This window comes from Scyliorhinus torazame, chromosome 2, assembly GCF_047496885.1.
Source record: "Scyliorhinus torazame isolate Kashiwa2021f chromosome 2, sScyTor2.1, whole genome shotgun sequence".
NCBI classification, from domain to species: domain Eukaryota; kingdom Metazoa; phylum Chordata; class Chondrichthyes; order Carcharhiniformes; family Scyliorhinidae; genus Scyliorhinus; species Scyliorhinus torazame.
In genome coordinates, this window is record NC_092708.1 from 382,739,686 (window position 1) to 382,764,083 (window position 24,398).

Here is a 24,398-nt window from a genome sequence, read left to right on the forward strand (position 1 = left end):
AGGAGGTTGAGGGGCGACCTGATAGAGGTATACAAAATTATGAGGGGCATAGACAGAGTGGATAGTCAGAGGCTTTTCCCCAGGGTAGAGGGGTCAATTACTAGGGGGCATAGGTTTAAGGTGAGAGGGGCAAAGTTTAGAGTAGATGTACGAGTCAAGTTTTTTACGCAGAGGGTAGTGGGTGCCTGGAACTCACTACCGGAGGAGGTAGTGGAGGCAGGGACGATAGGGACATTTAAGGGGCATCTTGACAAATATATGAATAGGATGGGAATAGAAGGATACGGACCCAGGAAGTGTAGAAGATTGTAGTTTAGTCGGGCAGTATGGTCGGCACGGGCTTGGAGGGCCGAAGGGCCTGTTCCTGTGCTGTACATTTCTTTGTTCTTTGTACACACACACACACACACCCTACAAACACACACACACCCTACACACACACACACCCTACACAGGGGCTGTTTAGCACAGGGCTCAGGGGCTGTATAGTACAGGGCTAAATCACTGGCTTTGAAAGCAGACCAAGGCAGGCCAGCAACACGGTTCGATTCCCGTAACAGCCTCCCCGAACAGGCGCCGGAATGTGGCGACGAGGGGCTTTTCACAGTAACTTCATTTGAAGCCTACTTGTGACAATAAGCAATTTTCATTTCATTTTCACACACCCCCTACACACACACGCACCCCTACACAGACACCCCCTACACACACCCCCTACACACACACACCCCCTACACACACACACCCCCTACACACACACACCCCCTACACACACACACCCCCTACACACACACACCCCCTACACACACACACCCCCTACACACACACACCCCCTACACACACACACCCCCTACACACACACACCCCCTACACACACACACACACCCTACACACACACACACACCCTACACACACACACACCCCCTACACACACACACACCCCCTACACACACACCCCCCTACACACACACACCCCTACACACACACACCCCTACACACACACACCACCACACACACACACCCCTACACACACACCCCCCTACACACACACCCCCCTACACACACACACCCCCCTACACACACACACCCCCCTACACACACACCCCCCTACACACACACACCCCTACACACACACACCCCTACACACACACCCCCTACACACACACACCCCCTACACACACACCCCCTACACACACACACCCCTACACACACACCCCCCTACACACACACCCCCCCCTACACACACACACACACACCCCTACACACACACACACACCCCTACACACACACACACACACCCCTCACACACACACACCCCTCACACACACACACCCCTCACACACACACACCCCTCACACACACACACCCCTCACACACACACACCCCTCACACACACACACCCCTCACACACACACACCCCTCACACACACACACCCCTCACACACACACACCCCTCACACACACACACCCCTCACACACACACACCCCTCACACACACACACCCCTCACACACACACACCCCTCACACACACACACCCCTCACACACACACACCCCTCACTCACACACACCCCTCACTCACACACACCCACCCCTCACACACACACACCCACCCCTCACACACACACACCCACCCCTCACACACACACACCCCTCACACACACACACCCCCCTCTCTCACACACACCCCTCACACACACACACCCCTCACACACACACACCCCTCACACACACACACCCCTCACACACACACACCCCTCACACACACACACCCCTCACACACACACACCCCTCACACACACACACCCCAGCACACACACACACCCCAGCACACACACACACCCCAGCACACCACCACACACACACACACCCTCACACACACACCCCTACACACACACCTACACTCACGCCTATACACTTCCCCACACACACACACACCTACACCCCCCCAACCCACCCCAAACACACACATCCCTACCCCCTCATACAACACACACTCCTACACACATCCCTACACACACACACACACACGCCTACACACACACACCCACCCCCTCACACACAACACACACCCCTACACATACACGCCTACACACATCCCTACACACACACACCCCACACAAACACACAATCGTGCACACGCCCCCACCCCCTCACACACAACACACACCCCTACACCCCCCACTTCACACACACACCCACACACCCAACCTCCAACACACCCTCCTCCCACACACAGACACACACCCAACCCTCCCCCCCCAAACACACCCACACCCCTACACACACACATCCCTACACTTGAAAAGAAAAAATGAAATAAATTGCTTATTGTCACAAGTAGGTTTCAAATGAAGTTACTGTGAAAAGCCCCTAGTCGCCACATTCCGGACGCCTGTTCGGGGAGGCTGTTACGGGAATCGAACCATGCTGCTGGCCTGCCTTGGTCTGCTTTCAAAGCCAGCGATTTAGCCCTGTGCTAAACAGCCCCTAAACATGCACACCCCAACATACATACCTCTACACATACATACCTCTGCACATATACACATCCCTACACCCCCCCCCACCCCCTCACACACATACACACACCCCTACCCACACCCTTACACACACACCAACACCACCCGCACACAAACACACTGCTACATACATATGCATGCTTAATACACACACGCACACCCCTACATACAAACACATTGCTTCACAAACCCCCACCTCCCCGCACACACAAATTGCAACATACACATATACTGCTAAACGCAGACCGAAACACACACACACCCCTACATACACATATATAGCACATACACACAACCCACATCCTTTACTCACACCCCTACATACAAACATACCCCGACACACACCCACACAGACACACCCCTACACACACTCCCACACAGACACACCCCTTCACACACACATACACAAACCATTGCACAAAGCCCACCCTTACACATACCCCTGCACGCATACACACCACCTACCCACTCCCACCCCCACATAGACACCCACCACCCCTACACATCCCCCCACCCCTACGCAGACACCCACCATACACACACACCCTGCATTCCAACATACATCACACAACCAAGCCCACACATGCTCACCCTCCCACACACACACCCCTACAGACAAACACACCCCATATACACACACACTCATACACACCGCTACAAACACACATACACATCTCTGCACATTTGTACACGCCTATATACATACACCCCTACACAAAATCATGCATACATACACACACCCCAATACACAAGCATCTACATGCATGCACGCCCTACAACCAGTCACACCACTACACACACACACATGTACTTACGTACACACATGCACCTACAAACACACTACCCCTACACACATATGCACACACCTACACACACGCACGCACCTACACACAGGCACCCCTGCATGCACGCTACCGTACACACCCCCCCCACCCCCCATACACACCGATGCACACAGACACACGCGCACACATGCACCCACCTAGACACATGCACCCCATCACACACTGACGCACCTACAAACACACCACCCAACACACACACCCAACACGCGCACCCCCTTACATGCACAGACACCTCTGCACACATGCACACTCCTACACACACCCATACACTACACACACCCCTGACACACACACATGCACGCATCTGTACGCACATGCACCTATACACACGCACACACCTACACACACGCACGTACCCGCACACAGGCACCCCTACACACACGCAAGCACCTACAAACACCATCCTGCACACACCTACAACATGCACACTTCTATACATACACACACCCCCTACACACACACGCAACCTTACGCACACACATGCACGCACCTACACACCCACACACACCGCACCTACAAGCACCCACACCCTTACACTCACACCCTACATGCACACCGCCTACACAACACACACCACTGCACAACACATGCCCACTCCTACATGTACACACACCCCTACATGCGCATTCAATGGCATTACCATCACTGAATCCCCCACTATCAACATCCTGGGGATTACCATTGACCAGAAACTGAACTGGACCCAGCCATATAAATACCGTGGCGTCAAGAGCAGGTCAGAGGCTGGGAACTCTAGGTGAGTAACTCGCCTTCCGACTCCTTAAAACTTGTCCACTATCTTTAAGTCAGGAGTGTGATGGAATACTCCCCACTTGCCTGGATGAGTGCAGCTCCAACAACACTTAAGATGCAAGACATCATCCAGGATAAAGCAGCCTGTTTGATTCCTACCCCTTCCACAAACATTCAAACCCTCCACCACCAATACACAATTAGCAGCTTTGGGTACCATCTACAAGATGCACTGCAGTAACTCACAAAGGCTCATTCGGCAGCAGCATCCTAATCCATGCCCACTACCATCTGGAAGGACAATGGGGGTCACCACCACTTGGAGCTTCCCCTCTAGGTCACTCACCATCCTGACTTGGAAATATATTGCTGTTCCTTTGCTGTCACTGGGTCAAAGTCCTGGAACTCCCTAACAGCACTGTGGGTGTACCTATGCAACATGGACTGCAGCTGTTCAAGAAGGTATCTCACCACCACCTTCTCAAGGGCAACTAGGGATGGGCAATAAATGTTGGCCTGACCAGCGACGCCCACATCCCCAAAAAATGTATTAAAAATACACACCCCTACACACTTATGCACCTAGACACACACACTCAGAAACACACACACACCTACACACACACACTCCTAAATACACACACTAATGCACATAGACACACACACACTGAAACACACACATACCCCTACTCACACATGCACCTAGACACACACGCACTCTGAAACACACATACACCCCTACACACACATACGCACCTAGGCACACACACACTCCGAAACGCACACACGCACACCCCTACACACACATGCACCTAGACACACACACCCATGCAGCACGGTAGCATTGTGGATAGCACAATTGCTTCACAGCTCCAGGGTCCCAGGTTCGATTCCGGCTTGGGTCACTGTCTGTGCGGAGTCTGCACATCCTCCCAGTGTGTGCGTGGGTTTCCTCCGGGTGCTCCGGTTTCCTCCCACAGTCCAAAGATGTGCAGGTTAGGTGGATTGGCCATGATAAATTGCCCTTAGTGTCCAAAATTGCCCTTAGTGTTGGGTGGGTTTACTGGGTTAAGGGGATAGGGTGGAGGTGTTGACCTTGGGTAGGGTGCTCTTTCAAAGAGCCGGTGCAGACTCGATGGGCCGAATGGCCTCCTTCTGCACTGTAAATTCTATGATAATCTATGCACCTAGACACACACACGCACCTACACACACACTCCGAAACACACACACAGGCACCCAGACACACCCACTCCTAAACACACACACACATACCCCTACACACTTATGCACCTAGACACTCACACACTTAGAAACACACACACGCACCTACACACACACACACTCAATACACACAACACGCACCCCTACACACACTCATGCACATAGACACACACACACTCTTAAACACACACACACCCCTGCACCTAGATACACACACACTCTGAAACACACACATACCCCTACTCTCACATGCACCTAGACACACACGCACTCCGAAACACACACACACACACACCCCTACACACACATGCACCTAGACACACACACACCCCTACACACACACACACATGCACCTAGACGCACACCCCTACACACACACTCCGAAACACACACACTCCGAAACACACACACTCCGAAACACACACACAGGCACCTAGACACACACACTCCTAAACACACACAAACCCCTACACACTTATGCACCTAGACACCCACACACACACACATACTCCTAAATACACACAACACGCACCCCTACACACACTTACTCCTAAATACACACAACACACACCCCTACACACACACACTCAAATACACACAACACGCACCCCTACACACACTTACTCCTAAATACACACAACACGCACCCCTACACACACTCATTGCCACACACACTCTTAAACACACACACACACACACACACACACACCTACACACACACACTCCTAAATATACACACATGCACCTAGACATGTCCTAAACACACAGACCCCTACACAGGCGCACACATAAACACACGCATACACACACAATCCTGTACTCACATACACACATTCCTACTCACGCACATACCCCGTACACACACACCTATGCTTACACACACACGCACACCTATACACGCATCCCGACACACACGTGCCTACATGCTCACACATGCATACTCGCAAACAGACACCTCAAGGTGGGGAAAGTTGTCGCCATAGTTTGGCAAGAGATGAAAAAATCAAGAACTAAAGTAAACCTTGGTCAAATTATTTTAAAACAATTTAATAGTAGGAGAAAAATGGTGCAGATGTGGAATATTGTTCAGACACCGTGAGACTGTGCGACATGTCATGATTTCAATAAATGAGGAGGGCTAACATGTTAAAAGCCTGCAGATGTACTCTGCTTGGTTTAATAACAGTCTTTAAAGAGGAAAGCTAACGCCCCACATTTTGTGGTGATAATAGCAGGGAAACCATTGTTGCTCGCTTCCATTACTCTGCTGAAATTGTCAGAAACCTCTGGAGTCCGCACATCCACAGAATAACCAGGAAATCGGGATGTTATTGCTCAGCTTTTCCAGAGGGGTGTATGGTTGATCTACCCCCCATCTTTCCCCACCACCCCCACCCCCCCCCCCCCCGTCACTCGCTGCAGTCTAAAATCAAAGAGAATCAGTTGAATTGCTGGAGAAGCTCCAACCCTTCTGCCATTAGTATTTCCGCCAAACCCCTTGGTCAGTGAGGTATAGAGTTTTTAATGACATAATGACTTCATTATTACTGCTATGCACCGTCAGTGGAAACACTGGTTTGATATTTGTGGAGTACCAGGGACGGGAGGGGTCGGAGAATCGCCGGAGGGGGGGGGGGGCGGGGTGAATCCCGCCCCGTTTCCCTGACGCCGGCTGCCGAAATCTCTGGCGCCGTTGTTTTGGCGGGGGAAGGGGTCGCGCTGCGCCGGTCGGGGGCCGTTGGCAGTGCTCGCCCCCCCCCCCTCCCCCCCCGCCGATTCTCCGGTCCCCGATGGCCCAAGGGACCGCACGTTTCCGGCCAGTCACGCCGGTGTGGATTAGGCCAGATCCGTACCGGCGGGACCTGGCTAGGAGGGCAGCCTGCGAGTCCTCGGGGGGGGGGGGGTGCATCCGGCCCCGGGGGGGCCCCCCGGGGGGGCCCCCCATGGTGGCCTGGCCCGCGATCGGGGCCCACCAATCTGTGGGCGGGCCCGTGCCGTGGGGGGTACTCTTTCCCTCCGTGCCGGCCTGTGTAAAGCTCCGCCATGGCCGGCACGGAGAAGAAACCCCCTGCGCATGCGCAGGAATCATGCCGGCGGTTCTGGGAACACGCTGGCGCTCCTGCGCATGCGCCAACTCGCGCCGGTTGGGTGCCGCCAACCACTCCAGCGCCGGCTAGCATCCTCCACATCTTCTGGGCGGCCCGACGCCAGAGTGGTTCACACCACTCTTTGGCGCCAGTACGGCCGCCCTGCCGGATACCGGAGAATCACCGCCCAGGTTTCTCAATAGTAAAATAAATTCCTTTTTTTTTTTTTAAAAAGGTTCTTTTTTTTTTTTTAAAAAGAAGAAATAATTACCTTTACTTTAGCTTCTACGTTAATCCAATCATCACCGTTTATTTCACGGTCTGAAAATTTAAATCAAAGTGAAAGATTATTCAGTGCTTTTAACTTCCCGTTTTGCTATCTGTGAGAATACTTCAATGTGATAGGCTGCTTGCCCTGCTTGCTGACATCATTGCCGCTGAGAGAGTCAGGGCATCCCCGTGACCTGGCGGATGATCAAAATGGCCGTTGGGAAAGGAAAGGAGGGTGCCATGGAGAGGGCGAGATCTTTGGGAGTAGCTTTCTTTCTTCAAGGTCAGCAGCGAGCTCTCTTGCTTTGTAATTGACAGAATATTTGGGGCCATTATTTATAATGAATCCCGATGACCGGAGGGTCCCGGCCTGTGTTGCACTGACGTTCAGCATAGGAAGCGGATGTTCCATCTGCACAACTGCCGTGTATTGCATCAGCAAAATGCAATGGCAGTTTTTGAGTAGGGTACCATAGTGATGGAAGTTTTGCAACCCGAGTGGCTTAGATGACATCTTTAAGACTCCGGGATTAAATGTCAAATGGTTTTCAATTGCACTCTTGATCTCTCGGTAATTATAGTCCAATTTCCTGGGGGTGTCTTATGTTTCACATCCGTATACCACATTTGACATGGTAGTTAAATCCTTTCTTTTCTTTTAAACAAAAACTGTTTGCTGGGACCCCAGCTGCTCTCCATAGCAGCCCATAAATTCAGTAATGAGTAGTGCTGGATGTTCTGCTGCTTTCTGGTGACACTAATGCAGATTCGCTGGGAAGCAATTCGCAGCATGTTAACAACAAAGGAATACGCTGTACATCGTGCCTACGTCAGTCACCAAAATGGCTGCTGCTGTAGTTCTGGGTGAAAAAAAGGACTTTCCGATAGAACAGCAGAGTTGTGACTGACTGACTAACTCAAGCGTGGCAGAATAACAGTAAATGTGTTTGAACATTGTCTACAAGATATACATTGGACGCAAGGAACATTTTTGGAGACCACCTCCTCGGGTCAAGAACGTCCCTCGCAACTTCAAAGATTTTTGGGGGAATATTCAATGAATAATTCTGCAATTGGCTACGAGATGGAATTATTTTATTCATCATGGCACTGTAAACCATGAAAGATTATATCAAAACATTGTGATAGTGTTTCGTTCAAACTTTGTTGAGTTTTAAGTTGCAGTGCAAGACAAGATCGGACCATTTGGCTTTTCAAACTGACTCCTTCCACAGGTGGTAGGCAAGACCTGAAAGCAGGTCCAGACTAAATTCTACCCCATTATGCACAGATGGCCAATTCAGACCATCACATTGTTACACTAATTGTATTATAAATGCAATTATATTAATTGGACATTCACTGGGGGATTCACTTGTGTGCCTATAAATAGACACTTGTCATTTTGATTTGAGTCAGTAAGTCTCCTTTACATTTGGGTTTGTTTTGTTACAGTGGGGTAGTGGTGCCCCTTTCAATGGTTTACTTAATTGGTCACGTGTTCCTCAAAAGAGGTGTACTGACTCTCCATTTATTGGGTTAAGAGGTGCTTGCTTGTCATCCGCAACTGTATAAATAAACGCTTATAAAAGTGTGTGAACATTAGCTCCAGTTATGTACTTCTGGAACATAACACATCAATAATAATAATAATCTTTATTGTCACAAGTAGGCTTACATTAACACTGCAATGAATTTACTGTGAAAATCCCCTAGTTGCCACATTCCGGCCCCTGTTCGGGTACACGGAGGGAAATTTTAGGAGGGAAATTTCAGAATGTCCAATTCACCTGACAGCACGTCTTTTGGGACTTGTGGGAGGAAACCGGAGCATCCGGAGGAAACCCACGCAGACACAGGGAGAACGTGCAGACTCCGCACAGACAGTGACCCGAGCCGGGATTCGAACCTGGGAACCTGGATTAGCAACAGTGCTAATTACTGTGCTGCCCAAGCTGGCTTTATCTAAAATCCATGTATAATTCTTCAATTGATTTATGTTTCTTCAGCTACCGCCAGGGAGAGAAATCGTAGGCCCTTATTCTTCTCCTGTTTTGCAGGCCAGGAATCCCACCCCTCATGTATGACAATCGATTTTTTTCCTTTTAAGACTCACCAATCAATTCAACAGGCAATCACAGAAAGATCCAAGTAAAATTATAACGTCCATCCCATATGGTTACAAACGTCATCATATACATGTGCAGGATAGGTCATTTATATTAAGAGCAGCAACAACATAATGCAGTGTTAATTTGTGTGCACCCCACAAGTGATCCCACTGTGACTACTAAACAAACCAGAGAGTACAAGTTTTGTTTTGAAAGCAGTGTTAATTTGACAGGAAAATATCCCATTAGCTTTGTATAACACTGCAGACAATAACACTGATGTTGGTGGCTGCCTCAGCCCTCATTAACATGTTCTGCAGAGTGCACCATATGGACACAGTGACAGTGAATTCATATCTGGAGGAAAGATTCGTTCCTTGCAACCCAGCTGAACTGCGCAGATCTTTTCCATTCTGTAGAAGCATTTCTCTTGCTTGTGTGCACAGTATTATTCAATATAATTATTTCATGCAAGAGGGGTGTAATTGGATTCTATTTCATCAGTAATCTCGGAGCAGAAAGATCAAATGACTCCTGAGCAAGAAACTGGAATGAGTGAACAACATAGCTCTTCGCTGCCAGTGAGCAGCGCTGGAGCCCTTGGGTGTCTTTGTGCGACACAACTTTTAAGGGGCCAGGGGACAACGGCTGAAAGGTTCACAATTGTATCTGTCTGTTCTTGATCAGCAAGTCTAAAGACTCTTCTTCTCTTGACAATATATTTTCAATATTTACGATGCAATATGATTTTATCAGAATATTTAATTCCTCAAAAAAGCACATAAAAGCGCTCAGATAGAATGGGCTAGTATGTAAGTAGACAAAAGGTCAAGAGTGAACTCAATGGAAAAGACGATTGAGAATCATGTACAGGTTACTGATTCACTATGAGCCAATTCTGTACTCCCTGTCCTGGCAATTACTTCCCACAAAGCCTGCTCGCAGTAAACTTCCATTAGCACCACAATAACTCCTGCCACGATTCCACCCTCTGTTTGCAAAGTGTCATGTGAGAGTGCCTTTAAGAAATGGATGTGTAAGAAATGTACCTTTAAGAAAACAGTGATGTCAGAGAGTGGGTGGAGCTCAGCTCAGGTCAGCCATTTTGCATGTTTTTAGTTTCAGTTTTGAAAAAGAGCTGGTGTGTGGCTGTGTGTTTCCAGAGAGCTGCAATTAGTTTGAAAAGAGCTTGTGAGTGTGTGTTTTGCAGTGAGCTGGATTTGCTGTGATGTCTGCCATAAAAGACCATCTCTGGATCATTTGGGTGATTTAACCTGATGTGATACTGTTCAAAGGTGTTAAGTCTCTTGGAAGTTTGAACGAACATTTTAAGGAGTTATTTACTGTTGCAATATTTTCTGAGTTATCTTTGAAGTAAGGGGTGTTAAGAGATCCAATATTTATTTAAGATGTTAAAAGTTGAGTTCATGGAATAAACAGTGTTTTGTGTTTAAAACCCCACGTGTCCATAATTGTAATCCCACACCTAGGGAAAAAGCCGTGTGCTCGGAAAAGCATCAAATCCATTAAAGGGGGAGGTTGGTTATACTCCATGATACATTCTGGGGTTCTGAAAACGCCTCGCCCATAACAATTGGGGGCTCGTCCAGGATAAAAATCTATCTATTGGATTGGCTTTTGTGAACTTAAAGACAGTGAAGGATTGTTGCTTTTCCGGTGTGGTATTTTAGTTTTAAGTGGGGAGAGTGTTGTGAACAATGGCACTTTCAGAGGCACAGCAGTTTTTGGGGGTGGAGAATGTCACACGTAGTACTTTACAGACAGAAACGAAAAGCAGACTGTTAGATTTGGCAAGAATATTGCAGTTAACATTACCTGACAAAATGCGAAAAGGTGAGGTAATTATGGTGGTGGTTAAGCAATTAAAGTTGCCTGAGATAGAGTTTGACTCATTGGAAATGGCAAAAATTTAATTGCAAATTAAACAAATGGAACATGAGAAAGATTTAAAGGGGCTTGAATACGAAAGAGAGAGAGAGAGAGAGGAAAAAGAAAGAGAAAGAGAGGAAAAAGAAAGAGAAAGAGAGAGAGAGGAAAAAGAAAAGGAGAGGGAAGAAAGAATAGCCCTAGCAGAACAAAAAGAAAAAGAAAGAGATACAGATCAGGGAAAAAGATGAGAGAGTGTTTGAACTTCAGAAAATGGCCATGAAACATGACAATCAGTTAGAATTGGCAGAGGTAAAGGGAAACGTACAGTTGGGTGATAGTGATGAGGATAGTGAGGAAGAGCGTCATAGTCGAAGGCTTGGTGGGGATCTATTTAAATATGTCCAAGCATTGCCAAGGTTTGACAAGGAGGAAGTGGAAGCCTTTTTTATTTCATTTGAGAAGGTAGCTAAACAAATGAAATGGCCACAGGACATGTGGGTGTTACTGATTCAAACAAAGCTGGTAGGTAGAGCTAGTGAAGTGTTTGCATCACTACCGGAGGAGGTATCTGGAACATAAGATGGATTTCTTCACTTCCTCATAAGTGCATATGAGCTAGTGCCTGAAGCTTACAGACAAAGGTTCAGAAATTTAAGGAAAGAATTTGGTCAAACATAGATGGAGTTTGAAAGGCTCAAACTGAGTAATTTTGATAGGTGGATAAGGGCTTTGAAAATAGACCAAACGTATAAAGCTGTCAGAGAAATTATACTTTTGGAGGAGTTTAAAAATTCAATTCCTGATGTAGTGAGAACTCAGGTGGAAGAGCAGAGGGTTAAAACTGCGAGATTAGCAGTGGAAATGGCAGATGATTATGAATTAGTGCATAAATCAAAGATTGGTTTCTGACATCAGTTTCAGCCGGTGATGGATAGAAACTGGGGACATGAGAAATACTCAAGTGGTAAAGGTAAAGGTGATCTGATGGGAGACAATAAAGAGAGTGTACCTCAGATTAAAAACAAAATCCAGGAGGGTGGAAAAGAAATGAAACGTTTCAAATGTTTTCACTGTAATAAACTAGGCCATGTAAAGTCACAGTGTTGATGGTTGAAGAAAAGCACTGGGGAGGCTTATGTGGTAAAACAGGATAAGACAGTGGGGTTTGTTAGAGTGGTAAAGGAACGCCCAAGGGAAGTGAAGGAGGTGCAAACGATTGTACAGCCTGTTCAAGAAACAATTGTTAAGAAGGTGCCAGATGTCTTCAAATAATTTACTTGTGTGGGTAAAGTTTACTCATGTGTATCAGGAGGAGCAGATAAAGAAGTCACAATTTTAAGAGATGCAGGGGCTAGTCAATCTTTAATGGCAAGAGATGAGGAATTATGTAGTTTGGGAAGAATGTTGCCAGAAAAGGTGATGATATGTGGAATTCAGGGTGAGAGGAGTAGCGTTCTATTATATAAGGTAAGGTTGGAATGTCCAGTGAAGAGTGGTGAAGTGGTAGTAGGAGTAATAGATAAACTATCTTGTCCAGGAATACAGTTTATCTTTGGTAATGATATAGCTGGATTGCAGATGGGAGTGATGCCTACTGTGGTTGATAAGCCAGTGGAAAATCAGTCAACTGAAGTGTTGAAGGATGAATATCTTGGGATTTTCAGGATTATGTAGTAACAAGGTCGCAAAGTCACAGGTTAAGACAAGAGGAGAAATCAAAGAGTGAAGATGAAGTTGAAGTGCAATTATCAGAAACAAATTTTGATCAGATGGTTGAAAAAGAACAAGAACAGGTGGAGGATGAGGCGGATATTTTTAGTTCAGGAAAATTGGCAGAATTACAACAGAAAGATGTAGAAATAAAACTGATATATCAGAAAGCATAAACGGAAGAGGAATCTGAGAGTATACCAGAGTGTTATTACCGTAAAAATGATGTCTTGATGAGAAAATGGAGACCTGTACATATGCAGGCGGATGAAAAGTGGGCAGAAGTTCGCCAAGTAGTATTGTCGGTAGGGTATAGAAAGGAGGCTTTGCGAGTTGCACATGAGGTACCAGTGGGAGGTCATTTGGGAATAAGAAAAACTCAAGCTAAAATCCAGAAACATTTTTATTGACCTGGACTACATAAAGATGTAGTTAAATTTTGTCAATCATGTCAAGTGATAGGGAAACCTCAAGCAGTAATAAAACCAGCGCCCTTAATACCCATTCCAGCATTTGAGGAACCTTTTACAAGGGTCCGAATCAATTGTGTAGGACCACTTCCTAAAACAAAAAGTGGGAATCAATATCTTTTGACTACAATGGATTTGTCTACTAGGTTTCCAGAGGCCATTCCAGTACGTAATATTACAGCTAAAAGGATTGTGGAGGAGTTCCTTAAATTCTTTACTAGATATGGACTACCCACAGAAATTCAATCGGATCAAGGAACAAATTTTACTTCAATGTTATTCAAAGAAGTTATGGATAGCTTAGGAATAAAACAATTTAAATCAACTGCGTACCATCCAGAATCGCAGGGAGCATTAGAAAGGTGGCATCAGACATTAAAGACAATGTTGAGGGCTTATTGTCCAGATTATCCAGAGGATTGGGATAAAGGAATTCCATTCGTATTGTTTGCAATTAGGGATGCACCTAACGAGCCTACCAAATTTAGTCCTTTTGAACTAATTTTTGGTCATGAAGTAAGAGGACCACTTAAATTGATTAAGGAAAAATTGGTGGGTGAGAAATCGGAAATTACACTATTGGATTAAGTGTCAAATTTTAGGGAATGATTAATTAGAGCAGGTGAATTGGCTAGACAACATTTGAAAGTTGCACAAAATGTGATGAAACGGGTAGCGGACAAGAAATCCAAAGTTCGTAGTTTTGCCAGTGGGGATAAAGTTTTAGTGTTGTTACCAGTGGTAGGGGAGCCTTTAAAAGCTAGGTTTTGTGCACCGTATCAGATTGAAAGGAAATTAAGTGAGGTGAATTATGTGGTAAAAACACCAGAAAGAAGGACGACTTACCGAGTGTGTCATGTGAATATGCTTAAAAGGTACTTTGAAAGGGAAGGAGAGAAAAAGGAAGTTTTAATGATTATAACTCAAAGTGATGAACCAAATCCAGATGACTATGAATATGACATACCTCAAATTAAATTGGAAAATGAGGATGTTCTTAAAAATTGGGATGAATTGTTAAGTTACCTTCCAGAGGAAAAACGAAATGACCTGAAAGAGTTATTGATATCACATGGGCAAGTTTGTAGAGATAAATTGGGAAGTACTAAAATGGCTATACATGATGTAGATGTGGGAAATGCTGTTCCTATCAAACAACATCCATATAGACTTAATCCTTTAAAATTGGCACAGGTTAACAGAGAGATTGAGAGTATGCTGAAGAATGGCATAATTGAAGTGGGTTTCAGCCAATGGAGCTCACCCATAGTGATGGTACCTAAACCAGACGGTATCCAACGGTTGTGTGTGGACCACAGAAAGGTGAATGCAGTTACAAGAACGGACTCTTATCCTTTCTCACGTTTGAAGGCTTGCATTGAGAAAGTGCGACAATCTGCTTTTATTTCCAACTTCCAGACATGGAAAGAACATTTAAAACATCGTACGGACTTCTTCGATCGACTTTAGGAGGCGGGGTTGGTGATGAACCTAGCCGAAAGTGAATTTGGAGCAGCCCGAATCACTTTCCTTTCGGAGTTTCCGATGCCCTCAAGACGAAGGGAAATAATGCGATTTCTTAGCATGAGTGGATTTGATTGAACAGCTGTGCAAGAGTTTTGTGGCGTGATTACTCCACTGATGGAATTGCTGAAGAAATGTAAAAAAAATTCAATGGACAGCGGACTTTCAACAGGCATTTGACTGCCTGAAAGCTGCGATTACCAATGTTCCTGTATTGGAGAATTGCAAGGGACTCGGTGGTCAGATTGAACTAAAGTATCTGATTCTAAAGAGAAATGTCGAGGAGTAGAGGAATGGATGGATTGTGCAGAGACTTGTTCAAAGAGACTGTCAATCGAGAAGGATTTCGGTTGGAGGAAGAAGAGCGAAGAAAAATGGACTATATTATTATACCTGTTTGAGTGTGTTGTTTTCTTTAAATGAAAAGGTATATTTACTGTGTACATTTCTTAGTGGATGGTGCAAAAGTCAAAAATGAAACCATCTTGAAGTCGATGGTTTATTTTTTTTTCTTGGGGGGGGGAGGTGTCATGTGAGAGTGCCTTTAAGAAATGGATGTGTAAGCAATGTACCTTTAAGAAAACAGTGATGGCAGAGAGTGGGTGGAGCTCAGCTCAGGTCAGCCATTTTGCAGGTTTTTAGTTTGTTTTGAAAAAGGGCTGGTGTGTGTTTGTGTGTTTCCAGAGAGCTGCAGTTAGTTTGAAAAGAGCGTGTGAGTGTCTGTGTTTTGCAGTGAGCTGGATTTGCTGAGATGTCTGCCATAAAAGACCATCTCTGGATCATTTGGGTGATTTAAAGTAAAGCCTTTAACCTGATGTGATACTGTTTAAAGGTGTTAAGTCTCTTGGAAGTTTGAAGGAACATTTTAAGGAGTTATTTACTGTTGCAATATTTTCTGAGTTATCTTTGAAGTAAGGGGTGTTAAGAGATCCAATGTGTATTTAAGATGTTAAGTTGAGTTCATGGAATAATCAGTGTTTTGTGTTTAAAAACCCACGTGTCCATAATTGTAATCCCACACCTAGGGAACAAGCCGTATGCTCGGAAAAGCAACAAATCCATTAAAGGGAGAGGTTGGTTGAACTCCATGATACATTCAGGGGTTCTGAAAATGCCTCGCCCATAACAAAAGTGACTTGGTGCATCATGAAACATGTTGTATAAATGTAGGCTTTTCTTTCTTTCATTACACCTGCATGCTGTAAGCAGAGTGACTGGAGCGATGGCGAAGTTGGGAGGCCCAGTGGTGATTCTCAAAGGATAATTAATCACAGGGCAATCAACCGATGTTGGAAAAGTGACTGCAAAGAAATCACTACATTTGGAAAACAATTAAACTCTGTAGCTAATACAACCTTACCATTCTAACTTCTCTGGCGCCAACCCACGCTATCCCATAAATGTCATCTCCCCCTTTTACAATAATGATACTATCCCCAAAATTTGTCACTCAGACATCTACCAGCAGCTCAGGATAAATGTAGATTTAGTTGTCGATCTTCAGGTTCCATATGGTGTTGTGTTACATTTGTATGTCATGCATGTACAAATAGAACTTTAAAAAAAAAAATTGTTGTTTGAATGGGAGGTAAACAGGTAATTAAATGGAGAAATATAATAAATAAATTAGAAAATCCGACAGCAAAAAAACTCGAGTACCCTGAAAGAAATCATGAGTTGGATTATCCGTTCCCCCAGCCACGTGTTTCTGGGTGACATACCGTTCGCTGGTGACGGGATTCTCTCTTCCCGCCGCTTTACAATAGAATTTCCCATTGAAGCCACCCCACGCCGCTGGGAATCCCACGGGCGGGGCTGCGCTGCCAGAGGGACAAGACAATCCTGATGACCAGAGAATTCCGGCCCATTTCTAGAAGCACCTCAGTCGGAGGATTGGTTTTTTGTAAAGGCCCTTTATGGTAAAAGCCCTTTATGCTGTCTCTCTGGGGTTTCAGTGGACTTCTTTCCTCCATAGTTACAATGAATGATCGGGAATTAACTTGTTTTAAAGATGAAATGAAATTAAATGAAAATCGCTTATTGTCACAAGTAGGCTTCAAATGAAGTTACTGTGAAAAGCCCCTAGTCGCCACATTTCGGCACCTGTTCAGGGAGGCTGGTATGGGGATTGAACCGTGCTGCTGGCCTGCCTTGGTCTGCTTTTTAAAAAGCCAGCGATTTAGCCCAGTGTGCTAAACCAGCCCCTGGTTTCAACATAAGATGAGGGGTGAAAGTCACCGTCATCCTCGAGGACCATCGGCCGCTTTCCACTTTTGAGAGAGAGAGAGAGAGCTGACTGGTGGTGATTTAACCTGAGGGTCACCACACCTCAGGCGAGGGGCAGGGTAGAGAAGGTGGGGCCTTCATGGATAACCTAATAAACAGGGTGGATATGGAGAGGATGATTCCTCTTTTCAGAGAACCTAGAACTAGGAGTCACCGTTTAAAAACAGGGGGTCGCCCGTTTAAGAGAGAGGGGGAGAATCTTTTTCTCCGAGCCTTTGGAACTCTCTTCCTCAAAAAGGTGGTGGAAGCGGAGTCCGAATATTTTTAAGGCAGGGGTGGATAGATTTTTGATAAGCCGGGGGTGAAAGGTTAGCGGGGGTAGGCAGGAAAGTGGGGTTGTGCTGACAGTCAGATCAGCCATGCTTTAATTGATTGGCGGGACAGGCTCGATGGGCCAAGTGGCCTCCCCTTGTTCCTAATTCATATGAATCCTCCTCCCAGAGAAATTTCAATTCCACAGTGTCCATCTTGTGCTGGAGTTTAAATGGGACGGCGCAGGGGAGCCGGGGGGAGGGGGCTGGAGTATTCGGGTGGAGTAGAAATCTGTAAAACCTTTCTTTGAGCAATCGGTTAGTGACAAATACGGATTTAATTCCCATATTTGGCAAGAGTAATAAACCGGGGGATATAGTGAGCCCACATCCTCCTTTGGACCAATCCCGCTTTTTAATTTCTTACATTTATTTTGAGGCCGCCCAAGATTCTCAACCCCCCCCACCCCCCACATACATCAACGCAACGTGTTGTCAGAATTGTGCCCACTTTAGGGCGTAAGGAAAGTTTACACCGCTGTTGATATGCTGCTTTGCATTGGAAAGAGAATTTTGAGAAAGGTACAGTATTTAACCTTGTGGTGCAAAACCTTAAAAGTGACATTCCCCCACCTAACCCGTGGCCCCCTCCCCTCCCCTTCCCAAGCACCGCCTCCGGCCCACACACGCCGCATTCAATTGGCTCAAAAATAATTGGAGATTTCACTTGGCATTTTTCAACCGAGGACATCCTCCCTCGCTGCGCTGCTGCAAACCTATGGGCAGCTATGAGTTTTCCCGAACCCGCTTTCAAAAAAAAAAATCGGAGCCGTGCAGCTGCCCGAAGGTTGGAAGGCAGCAACTCGGTGAAACCGGCCGGACAGATAGGCTTCAAACCAATATTTATTTATTCTTTTAAAACTGGTCTTTCAGTTCTGAAGGATAACAAAACTCAAGTTTATAACACCCAGCCCGGGACCCCCTCAGCCCCTGGGGCCAGCGTTTTGGCACCGGCTGATCCTCACCCACTCCCCTTTACCGGGCTCTGCCAACAGCCTTTTGCTTTCCCACTCCGGGCGCGCAATTCTGCGGAGAGAAATATTCACAGTCATTATGGGGCGGGATTCTCCGGTCCCCCGGCCGCGTGTTTCTCGGCGCCGCGCCATTCGCGGGATTCTATCCTCCCGCCGCTTGTCAATGCAATTTCCCATCGAAACCACCCCACGTCGCCGGGAAACCCACTGGCGGGGATACGCTGCCATCGGGAGAAATTAATCTCCCGGATAAATCCAGCCTATATTTAGGATACATTTTGTTCTTTGTTTTTGCTTCCCTCAATGGATTTGTCACGATTACTAATGCCAGCTTTTTATTCCAGATTTATTTCATTAACGTAATTAACATTCCCAAGCTGCTGTGGTAGCTTTTGAACCTGTCTCTGGATCATTAGTCCAGGCCGCTTGAATTACTAGTCCAGCAACATAACCGCTGGGCTACCGTACCCTTTAACAAAACTGCAGAGACGGAAATGGATCAACTATTTCCTCTCAAGGATGATATTAGTCATTTATAACTTGAGTAGTATGGAAATGCTTAAAATGAGACTAACCTTGGGTTGCTCATCAGATTGGAGGAAGGGAAAGGTGGAAATTACCTCAGGGGCTGGAATTTTATACTCACCTGCCAGCAGGTTTGAAGGCATGAGGAGCTGTAAGATTCCTGGGCGCACATTCTGGCTCCCTTCTTCCTGCCTCTGACCTGAGCACAATGTTACATTTAGCAGGCGCCAATTCAGGCACTGATGAGGCCAATTCATGGTCACATAAGGGCCACTTCCCACCCAGCCTCAGTTTGGAGGCTAGTTAGAGATGTTCAAGGGCGGGGTTGGGGATAGGTCAGCAGATCCTCTTACCCGTGCCTCAGATGGTAAGAGCTGGGGGAGGGGGGAGAGTCATTCCTTCCTTCCCTCAATAGCCTCCTTTCCACATTGCCTGTTTGACCCATCCCTATATTGTCTGTTCATGGGCCTCTCCCTCAAGGTCGCCCTCCTTCCCCAACCTACCTCGCCCTCAATCCCCGTCATGAGACCCCGCACTCCCCCGGTCCAGGACTCTGGGACAGAGTCTGGGGGCTGCTTGTAGTTCCAGTCCTGACCACTGCCTTGACTGGCACTGCAGGGACTATTGAGCTAATCGGATTTACTGGCAGCTCTGAGGCGTCACCTCTGCCTGAGTAAGGTGCAGCAGCCAGTCTCTAATCTCTGCTCCTCGGAGCAGTAAATGGCTGCGGAGCTTACATGATTGGCTGGGCCGCATTCCCTGCCAACTCTTCAATGAGACGCTGCCATCCAAAAAATCTGCTGCAGATCTAGGATGCAATGATGGGCTTCTAAAGGCAGTGTACAAATAAACTCCAGCTGCATCAGATAAACCAGCAAATTGTGCCAGAACTCAAAGAAGAACGATCCTAATCGAGCAAGTCATTCAGGACTGGGCCCAGATCTGAACAAGATGGAGATAAGCCAATTACATTAATTATTGGGCAAAACAAGAATGGCAGTAGCTGTCCTGGTTACAGTCCCTTTGCGAGGCAACTTTGCCTATGGATTAAGCACCAGCTTCTTGTAAATGTAAAAAAACGTCTGAGACAGCTAAAACTGCTCAGGCTACCCATCTCTAAAATATACTCCATAGGAACTTGTCCAGTAGTAGGGTCAATTTGACGTCCGGGGTCAAACAGAAGAGGGGTGGAGTTTACCATTCTGGGACTAAGTCCCGTGGTGAGGGCAATGGGAAATTGTGCCATATGGCATGAGGCTGACCTACTTAATTATGTAGTCGGCGGGTTTTCCGAGGTTTTGCGCGGTGGGTGATCCTTGGTGGTTTGAACCCCACCTTCACAATCTGGGCATTATATTTGAAAGTTGCCCAGACATCAACTTACCCACTGCTTAAGGAGACCTATCTCCTGGACGATGCTGTGGTTAGAACGTCCACAATCGGAGCGTTTAATACTGTCAGTGGATATTAATTATAGGGGCGAAGATTCACTTGATAGTACTCACTTGAGTATCACTACACAGACTGTCGATTCCGTGGGGACAGAAAGCACCAGGAGCTGATACTTGCGTGCCCAACACTAGCTTCTTCAATGATATCACCGAGGGCTGTCATGCAGGCTACACAGGCTGTGCAGGTATCAACCGCCAGTGATGCCTGTGCATTGCCGCTCAAAGTGGGGTAATGCAACAAATTTCCACCCACCCCCTGGACCTGATTTGGAAGCACCCCACTCCTCACGTCCAGCTACGTTCTCTTGAACTCAGTTGTTGATGAGCACGATTATCAGAATAGTGTCATAAGAACTAGGAGCAGGAGTAGGCCATCTGGCCCCTCGAGCCTGCTCCACCATTCAATGAGATCATGGCTGATCTTTTGTGGACTCAGCTCCACTTTCCGGCCCGAACACCATAATCCTTAATCCCTTTATTCTTCAAAAAACTATCTATCTTTATCTTAAAAACATATAATGAAGGAGCCTCTACTGCTTCACTGGGCAAGGAATTCCATAGATTCACAACCCTTTGGGTGAAGAAGTTCCTCCTAAACTCAGTCCTAAATCTACTTCCCCTTATTTTGAGGCTATGCCCCCTAGTTCTGCTTTCACCTGCCAGTGGAAACAACCTGCCCGCATCTATCCTATCTATTCCCTTCATAATCTTATATGTTTCTATAAGATCCCCCCTCATCCTTCTAAATTCCAACGAGTACAGTCCCAGTCTACTCAACCTCTCCTCGTAATCCAACCCCTTCAGCTCTGGGATTAACCTAGTGAATCTCCTCTGCACACCCTCCAGTGCCAGTACGTCCTTTCTCAAGTAAGGAGACCAAAACTGAACACAATACTCCAGGTGTGGCCTCACTAACACCTTATACAATTGCAGCATAACCTCCCTAGTCTTAAACTCCATCCCTCTAGCAATGAAGGACAAAATTCCATTTGCCTTCTTAATCACCTGTTGCACCTGAAAACCAACTTTTCGCGACTCATGCACTAGCACACCCAGGTCTCTCTGCACAGCAGCATGTTTTAATATTTTATCATTTAAATAATAATCCCTTTTGCTGTTATTCCTACCAAAATGGATAACCTCACATTTGTCTACATTGTATTCCATCTGCCAGACCCTAGCCCATTCACTTAGCCTATCCAAATCCCTCTGCAGACTTCCAGTATCCTCTGCACTTTTTGCTTTACCACTTATCTTAGTGTCGTCTGCAAACTTGGACACATTGCCCTTGGTCCCCAACTCCAAATCATCTATGTAAATTGTGAACAGTTGTGGGCCCAACACTGATCCCTGAGGGACACCACTAGCTACTGATTGCCAACCAGAGAAACACCCATTAATCCCCACTCTTTGCTTTCTATTAATTAACCAATCCTCTATCCATGCTACTACTTTCCCCTTAATGCCATGCATGTTTATCTTTTGCAACAATGTTTTGTGTGGCGCCTTGTCAAAGGCTTTCTGGAAATCCAGATATACCACATCCATTGGCTCCCCGTTATCTTCCGCACTGTTAATGTCCTCAAAAAATTCCACTAAATTAGTTAGGCACGACCTGCCCTTTATGAACCCATGCTGCGTCTGTCCAATGGGACAATTTCCATCCAGATGCCTCGCTATTTCTTCCTTGATGATAGATTCCAGCATCTTCCCTACTACCGAAGTTAAGCTCACTGGCCTATAATTACCCGCTTTCTGCCTATCTCCTTTTTTAAACAGTGGTGTCACGTTTGCTAATTTCCAATCCGCCGGGACCACCCCAGAGTCGAGTGAATTTTGGTAAATTATCACTAGTGCATTTGCAATTCCCCTAGCCATCTCTTTTAGCACTCTGGGATGCATTCCATCAGGTCCAGGAGACGTGTCTACCTTTAGCCCCATTAGCTTGCCCATCACTACCTCCTTGGTGATAACAATCCTCTCAAGGTCCTCACCTGTCATAGCCTCATTTCCATCAGTCACTGGCATGTTATTTGTGTCTTCCACTATGAAGACCGACCCAAAAACCCTGTTCAGTTCCTCAGCCATTTCCTCATCTCCCATTATTAAATCTCCCTTCTCATCCTCTAAAGGACCAATATTTACCTGAGCCACTCTTTTTTGTTTTATGTATTTGTAGAAACTTTTACTATCTGTTTTTATATTCTGAGCAAGTTTACTCTCATAATCTATCTTACTCTTCTTTATAGCTTTTTGAGTAGCTTTCTTTTGTGCCTTACCAGATCAAAACATTTCACATGAATTCTGTGCGATTTGTTTGAAGGTTGGAGACTGTTATTTAGGAAATTGCACCACCGCCCTGCAATGAGGATGGGGGAGGAAATTCCTTTGTTCAACATCGATTTTCATCTCATTAAGCTGCTGTGAAGTGCATTGGGACATTGTACAATGTTAAACGGTGATTGCAAGTCATTGTTCACTGGGACACCAACTCTCTTAATGGGAGTAACCGTTAAATTAGATTTCGGCCAATCAGCGGTGATTACAGAAAGCAAGATGCAAGAGTGAGGTGAAATCTGGAACTCCCTTCCGCAGGCTGGAAGCCGACTGAAATTTTGAAACTGAGATTGACATATCTTTGTTCAGATCCCGTCCAGCTCTGTTGTGGGACAGAACTGAGACGGCTGAATGGCCAACACTTGCTCAAATGCTCCCGAGCAATGGGATGGACCTGGCCTTCGTGTAAAACTGGTGATGGCGAGTTAGCACCCTGTTAGATATCTTTCCAGCTGTTTGTTCTCATGCTCCCGACAAAATAGCAAGCACCACAAAATACTTGGAGCTTTTGCACGTTTTCTGATTATCACAGTACTCCCGTTATCCGTGAGCGTCTTTTTGCTGCAGAACGTGATTGCCTTCCTGACACTGCCCATGCAAGAGGAATGTCTTTAATTGTCAGCGTCCCATTTTACATTGATGTGCAAAACAGGCCCTTGTTTCATTGTAATTGGATCAAATTCCAGCAGTTAACTTCGCTCAGCAGCAGAGGTTTTGTCATCTTCATCTAGTTTCTCGCTGTGTAACTTTTGAACGTATTCCTGTTTCTCGAGGTGCTCTAAGGCAGGTTACCTTTGTAGTCGTCTGTTTTTTTTCCCATGCCACATACAAGGTTGTGTGCTTCATCCTTTGGTCTGGTCTGGCCGACGTGTGACCCAGATCCACAACAACGTTGGTTGACTGAGGGAGAGAACGAGGGAGGGTGCCACGGGATGGAGGAGGCCACAAGGTGGGAAACATTGGGGAAAGGAAGAAAGAAAGGCTCCAAAAATGCTGTGGTGTGCAGTCTTCAAGTAGTGAGGGCTCAGGAGAAGCCCTGGCGAGTGAAAAGGCAGCGGAAGGTTGGTCCGTCTGTGCTGAGAGCCGTTGGGTTAACCCTTTCAAGCCTA

General features: G+C 46.3%; 1 protein-coding gene across 1 annotated transcript in view; it reads left to right on the top strand.

The window, feature by feature from the left end:
• nrxn3a (neurexin 3a) overlaps positions 1-24,398 on the top strand; it is a 2,368,971-nt gene that overhangs the window by 132,294 nt on the left and 2,212,279 nt on the right. The gene's annotated exons all lie outside the window — the stretch shown is intronic.